The sequence below is a fragment of the Symphalangus syndactylus genome, chromosome 20, assembly GCF_028878055.3.
Source record: "Symphalangus syndactylus isolate Jambi chromosome 20, NHGRI_mSymSyn1-v2.1_pri, whole genome shotgun sequence".
NCBI lineage: Eukaryota > Metazoa > Chordata > Mammalia > Primates > Hylobatidae > Symphalangus > Symphalangus syndactylus.
This window is the reverse complement of record NC_072442.2, coordinates 16,285,677-16,292,658: the sequence shown is the minus strand read 5'-3', so window position 1 is coordinate 16,292,658 and position 6,982 is coordinate 16,285,677. Positions and strand designations below refer to the sequence as shown.

Sequence of the window (6,982 nt, the reverse complement as noted above, 5' to 3'; positions counted from 1 at the left end):
TGCAGTGGCGCAATCTTGGCTCACTGCAAACTCCGCCTCCCGGGTTCAAGCGATTCTCCCACCTCAGCCTCTCGAGTAGCTGGGATTACAGGCACCTACCATCATGCCCGGCTAATTCTTGTATTTTTGTAAAGACGGCATTTCACCACGTTGGCCAGGCTGGTCTCAAACTCCTGACCTCAGGTGATCCACCTGCCTCAGTCTCCCAAATTGCTGGGAATAATGGCGTGAGCCACCATGCCCGGCCTTCTTGCCACAATTTTAAAAAAACACTATTTTTTTTTTTTTTTTTTTTTTTTTGAGACGGAGTCTCGCTCTGTCGCCCAGGCTGGAGTGCAGTGGCGCAATCTCGGCTCACTGCAAGCTCCACCTCCTGGGTTCACGCCATTCTCCTGCCTCAGCCTCTCCGAGGAGCTGGGACTACAGGCGCCCGCCACCACGCCCGGCTAATTTTTTGTATTTTTAGTAGAGACGGGGTTTCACCGTGGTCTCGATCTCCTGACCTCGTGATCCGCCCGCCTCGGCCTCCCAAAGTGCTGGGATTACAAGCGTGAGCCACCGCGCCCGGCTAAAAAAACACTATTAACACTGGCAGATAGCATTTCAGACCTTTAAGATGAATATTTTTTATTTACACAATACACAATTTTGTGGCGTAGTGTTTTCACTTAATATTCTCATATAAGTAGACATAGAACAGTCATATTTTATAAGGATCTATCATAATTTATTTAACCAGTCTCTTGTTTTGAGATTTTTTTTTTTTTCGAGACAGAGTCTTGCTCTGTAGCCTAGGCTGGATCTCAGCTCACTGCAAGCTCCGCCTCCCGGGTTCATGCCATTCTACTGCCTCAGCCTCCCGAGTAGCTGGGACTACAGGTGCCCGCCACCATATCTGGCTAATTTTTTTGTATTTTTAGTAGAGACGGGGTTTCACCATGTTAGCCAGGATGGTCTTGATCTCCTGACCTTGTGATCAGCCCATCTCAGCCTCCCAAAGTGCTGGGATTACAGGCGTGAGCCACCACGCCTGGCCAGACATTTTGTTAAATAAACTTTAAAAAAAAAAAAAAAGGTGGGGTGCGGTGGCAGGTGCCTGTAGTCCCAACTACTCGGGAGGCTGAGGCAGAGCTTGCAGTGAGCCGAGATCCAGCCTGGGCGACAGAGCAAGACTCCGTCTCAAAAAAAAAAAAAAAAAAGTCTAATGTGAAAATGTACAACTTTTACATCATAGTAAAACAGGCCCTATAGAGAGAGGGCATAGGTTTCTCTGCTGAACAGCCATTGTTTTTACTCATTCCAAGTCTTCTGACATGATGATATTATTTCCTCATATTACCACCATTCCAATATTGTTCTGGTGCCTACTAGTCGCCATCTCCACACATTCATCTATCACAAGATTCATAAAGGGATCAAATCTTCATAATATGTCTGCCATAATTTAATTTCAATGATAATTTCTTGTTCATAAATTTTTTCAACTGTGGAGGGTGAGCTTTGCTCATGGTGTCTGTTCTGTGGGCTCACAGATGCCTTGGAATGGAATGCACGGCTTCCCTCACTGTTTTGTTTCTGTTTTTTTTTTTTTTTTTTTTTGAGACAGAGCCTTGCTGTGTTGCCCAGGCGGGAGTGCAGCGGTGCGATCTCGGTTCACTGCAGCTTCCACCTCCCAGATTCAAGCGATTCTCCTGTCTCAGCCTCCCAAGTAGCTGGGACTACAGGAGCCCGCCACCACACCCAGCTGATTTTTTTTTCGTATTTTTAGTAGAGACGGGGTTTCACTATGTTGGCCAGGCTGGTCTTTAACTCCTGACCTCATGATCTGCCCACCTTGGCCTCCCAAAGTGCTGGGATTACAGGCATGAGCCACCACACCTGGCCTCCCTCACTGTTTTTTGTTTTGTTTTGTTTGAGATGAAGCCTCATTCTGTCACCCAGGCTGGAGTGCACTGGTGTGATCTTGGCTCACTGCAACCTCCACCTCCCAGGAGGTTCAAGTGATTCTCGTGCCTCAGCCTCCCAAGGAGCTGGGACTACAGGCCTACACCACCACACCCATCTACTTTTTTTTAGTATTTTTAGTAGAGACGGGGTTTTGCCATGTTAGCTGGTCTGGAACTCCTGGCCTCAAGTGATCTGCCTGCCTTGGCCTCCCCAAGTGCTGGGATTACAGGTGTGACCCACCATGCCTGGCCTAACCAGTCCTTTAATGTTGTATATTTAGGTTGTTTCCAATTTTTCACTCTGCATATGTATCTTTGGACACTCATCCTATTTTTTTCTTGGAATATTATTCCTAGCACTGGAATTTCTGATGAAAGGATGTATTTGAAGGTACTGTCAAATTTATCCTAGAAGTGTTCTGCCAAGGCCAAGTGTTGTAGCTCACACCTATATTCCCAACACTTTGTGAGGCTGAGGTGGGCAGACGGCTTGAGCCCAGGAGTTTAAGACCAGCCTGGGCAACATAGCAAAACCCTGTCTCTACAAAAAAATACAAAAATTAGCCAGCGTGGTGGTACATACCTGTAGTCCCAGCTACTCAGGGGTCTGAGGTGAAACGATTGCTTGATTCCAAGAGGCACAGGTTGCAGTGAGCTGTGATCATGCCACTGCACTTCAGTCCGGGCAACAGAGCAAGACTCTGTCTTAAAAAAAAAAAAGCGGGGGAGGAGGGGTGGGCTCTGTCAATTTATATTCCTACCAACAGTTTATGAGTGCTTGTTCTCCTATGTCTCTCACCAACACTTTCATTCTTGCCTACCTGAGAGTCGGGAATTAGTATCATATTCAATATCATTTCATTTTGTTAAGTCTTTTATTATGAGGGAAGTTAAACATTTTTCATGTTTCTTGGCCATTTACACTTGTGAATTAGCGGTTCATATCCTATGCCTGTCTCTCACCCCTCCTTCCCCACCTATTGGTTGTTCTTGAGAAGTTTCTGACCAGAAAAAAAAATCATAAACCATTAAGGGAACTGACTGAATTTTTTAAAGGCTTAGAGTAGGCCGGGCACGGTGGCTCACGCCTGTAATCCCAGCACTTTGGGAGGCCGAGGCGGGCGGATCACGAGGTCAGGAGATCGAGACCATCCTGGCTAACACAGTGAAACCCTGTCTCTACTAAAAATACAAAAAATTAGCCAGGTGTGGTGGCGGGGGCCTGTAGTCCCAGCTACTCGGGAGGCTGAGGCAGGAGAATGGCGTGAACCCCGGGGGGCGGAACCTGCAGTGAGCCGAGATCGCGCCACTGCACTCCAGCCTGGGCGACAGCGAGACTGTCTCAAAAAAAAAAAAAAAAAAAAAAAAACAAAAAAGGCTTAGAGTGAGTTATCAGGGAAGGAAGGGAGGGAAGAAGAAAGAGAGGAAGAGGAGGGGAGAGAGGGAAGTTCTATTAAAGTCTGGAGGGGAAAAATCTTAGATCAAAGAATGCAAAAAAGGTTTTTGCAGATAATTCCTATTTCAAGTCAATTTTATGTTGAACTCATATATGAAACAGAAAAAAATTGAGCAGCTCTCATCAAAGTGGGAATGGGTAACCTGCTACACCTGCTCAGCCTCCTCTTGCCCAGGAGAGGCTGTCCAGGACCTGCCTTGTTATCTTAGGACTTTAAAAAACTAAATTTAAAAACTAATCAACAAACCAGAATAATGTATTCTTTTCATAAATAATGCAATGAGTTAAAATTATGCCTGTTTTGGCTGGGCGCGGTGATTCACGCCAGTAATCCCAGCACTTTGGGAGGCTGAGGTGGGTGCATCACTTGAGGTCAAGAGTTGGAGACCACCGTGGCCACATGGTGAAAGTGCATCTCCGCTAAAAGTACAAAAATTAGCCGGGTGTAGTGGCATGTGCCTGTAGTCCCAGCTGCTTGGGAGGCTGAAGCAAGAGAATTGCTTGAACCTGAGAGCAGAGGTTGCAGTGAGCCAAGATTGCACTATTGCACTCCAGCCTGGGAGACACAGTAAGACTCCATCTCAAAAAAAAAAAAAAATTATGTCTGTTTTAATAGAGCTCTCTACTTTTGAAAGAAAAAGGCATAAATGAATGAGATCATTTGTTATGTTTTATGTTATTATTCAGTCTCACTAGGCATTCACGACCTAGGCATCTGGTGGCATGGTACTATTCAAATTGCAAGTAGTATACTGAGAAGCAACTAATATCACCTCTAAAGAGCTAACTTTGCAAATTCATACCTATGAAGTACAGGAAATTCCTAAATCTATTCCTCTAGATTTAGCCTTTCATCCAAGGGCTAATATGTCTAAAGCATAGCCACCCAAACTTCTTTTTGCCCTTTCAAACTCAATCGCACCCACATTCATCATCTTTACCACCACATTGTTTCTCGTCTCCAGGTTCCCCATTTTTTTGCAGCTTTGTAACGTTCCCTTCTTCTTTTAAGCTTATCCAGTCGCCAGCTCTTATTATTTTTTCCTTTTTTAATTTTTATTTATTGAGACGGAATTTCACTCTTGTTGCCCAGCTGGAGTGCAATGGCATGGTCTCAGCTCACTGCAACCTCCGCTTCCCGGGTTCAAGTGATTCTCCTGCCTCAGCCTCCAGAGTAGCTGGGATTACAGACACCCACCACCACGCCCTGATAATTTTTGTATTTTTAGTACAGACAGGGTTTCACCATGTTGCTCAACCTGGTCTCAAACTCCTGACCTCAGGTGATCCACCCTCCTTGGCCTCCCAAAGTGCTGGGATTACAGGAGTGAGCCACCGCACCTGGCCTAATTTTTCCTTTACAGAGACACATAGATTCATTGTTTCCCTACTTATAGTACCATTACTTGCTTTTTTTTTTTTTTTTATTTGAGATGGAGTCCCGCTCTGTCGCCCAGGCTGCAGTACAGTGGCACGATCTTGGCTCACTGCAACCTCTGCCACCCGGGTTCAAGCGATTCTCCTGCCTCAGCCTCCCAAGTAGCTGGGACTATAGGCACGTGCTACCAAGCCCAGCTAATTTTTTGTATTTTTCGTAGAGAAGGGGTTTCACCATGTTAGCCAGGATGGTCTTGAATCTCCTGACTTCGTGATCTGCCCGCCTCAGCCTCCCAAAGTGCTGGGATTACAGGCATGAGCCACTGTACCCGGCCTCTTTTTTCTTTTTTATTTTGAGATGGAGTCTCACTCTGTTGGCCAGGGTGGAGTGCAGCAGTGCCATCTCAGCTCACTGCAGCTTCCGCCTCCCGGATTCAAGCAATTCTCCTGCCTCAATTCTCGTGTAATCCTGAGTAGTTGGGATTACAGGTGTGCACCACCACACCTGGTTAATTTTTTTTTTTTTTTTTTTAGTAGAGATGGGGTTTTGCCATGTTGGCCAGATGGTCTCGAACTCCTGGCCTCAAGTGATCTCCCTGCCTCAGCCTCCCAAAGTGCTGGGATTACAGATGTGAGCCACTGCACCTGGCCACCAAATTTTTATGCAATCTAATGGCAATTTAGATTTGTATTAATCTGTTTAGACTTCTGACCTGGTTTCTGGACAGTTCTCTGCTCTAGGCTTGTATCTTTCTTTCAGATTATAGGATGATCAACTTTCCAAACACTAATTTTTCAATGCTACCTAAATGAGGCACAGAAAATGTCTTTGTACGCTCTGAGCATTTTGATTTCCTCTCTGACGCTTGCATCTGACTTCTTTAGTTCTGCTTTTGTTCTGAGGCCTGGTTGCAGACTGTTTTTTACATTTTTCTTTTGTGACTGAAATCATTATGTCATATTATTGCCTAGCAGTTTTGGTTCTTGTTTTTATTGTCTCAAGTTTAGCCATCTACTTGAGCTGTATGACGTTCAGTTTAGAACAAACTCTTCAGCCTGGCATTCATGGCCACCCTTGACTTGTCATTCTTATCTACTGCAGAATCTCTTTTGATTTTTTTTTTTTCCAGTGGATTCTTTCTGGGGTCACCATGTTGCATAACTCTAGGCAAAATCATTCAGGCAGTGTTATATATTAATGGTTTCCCATACTGGAGCATACTATGATTTATTATTTATGTTCTGTTTTCTCAACCCATCACAGCCATCCTTTCTTCACAGTGTGGCTATGAGATGACTCCCTATAGTCCCTCCCCACTCCTCAATTTCTAGAACTGAGATGAGAGCTTTAAGAAATTCTGAGGCCAGGCCCAGGGGCTCGTGCCTGTAATCCCAGCACTTTGGGAGGCCAAGTCGGGCAGATTGCTTGAGCCATGGGCAACATGGAGCAACCCCGTCTCTACAAAAAAATACAAAAATTAGCAGGGTGTGGTGGTGTACTCCTGTAGTGGCAGCTACTCAGGAGGCTGAGGTAGGAGGATCACTGGAGCCAAGGAGGTTGGGGCTACAGTGAGTGGAGACTGAGCCATTGCACTCCAGCCTGGGTGGCAGAGCAAGACCCTGTCTCAAAAACCAAACAAAAAACTTGATGCCCCTATCAAAAAGCAGAATTCAGATGTTAACTGAATGATGACCAACTTCCTTGTTAGAAAATACTATGTTTTTATTATGAAAATTAAAGTCACCTTGACTATAAAATCACCAAACTTTTGAAACATTATTTTCTAAACATCTTTACCTTGTTGGGTACTTTTTCTTCTACTGGTTTACATAAAATATAAGCTGGCCCTTTAATATGATCTGTTCTGAATCATAACAAAGCAAAATTTAGAAAGGAGAAATACCAAAAAGAATTCTATCAAAGATGATCAAAACGATCCGTAGCAACTATAACCGTGAGTTACAATAAGTGAAATTGAAAATGACTGATTCAGTGGATTACCCGCCCAAGTCACTTGTTCAAATGCCAAGAAGTAACTTTCTTACCATAAAAGTGTTTCCATATTTTCTTTTCTTTACTAGAGAGAAATCTCAGGTGCATTTATTATTCATATGATTATAGCATCACCTCATTAAATTCTGCAAAAAAAAAATCTATAAAGTATATTTGGAATTAAAACTGAAAAAAATGAAGAATGCTTAC

At 44.2% G+C, this 6,982-nt stretch overlaps 1 pseudogene; it reads right to left on the bottom strand.

The window, feature by feature from the left end:
- Positions 1-1,294: 1,294 nt before the first annotated feature.
- LOC129470612 (small nuclear ribonucleoprotein G-like) lies at positions 1,295-3,314 on the bottom strand (annotated as a pseudogene).
- Between the last annotated feature and the right edge of the window lie 3,668 nt (positions 3,315-6,982).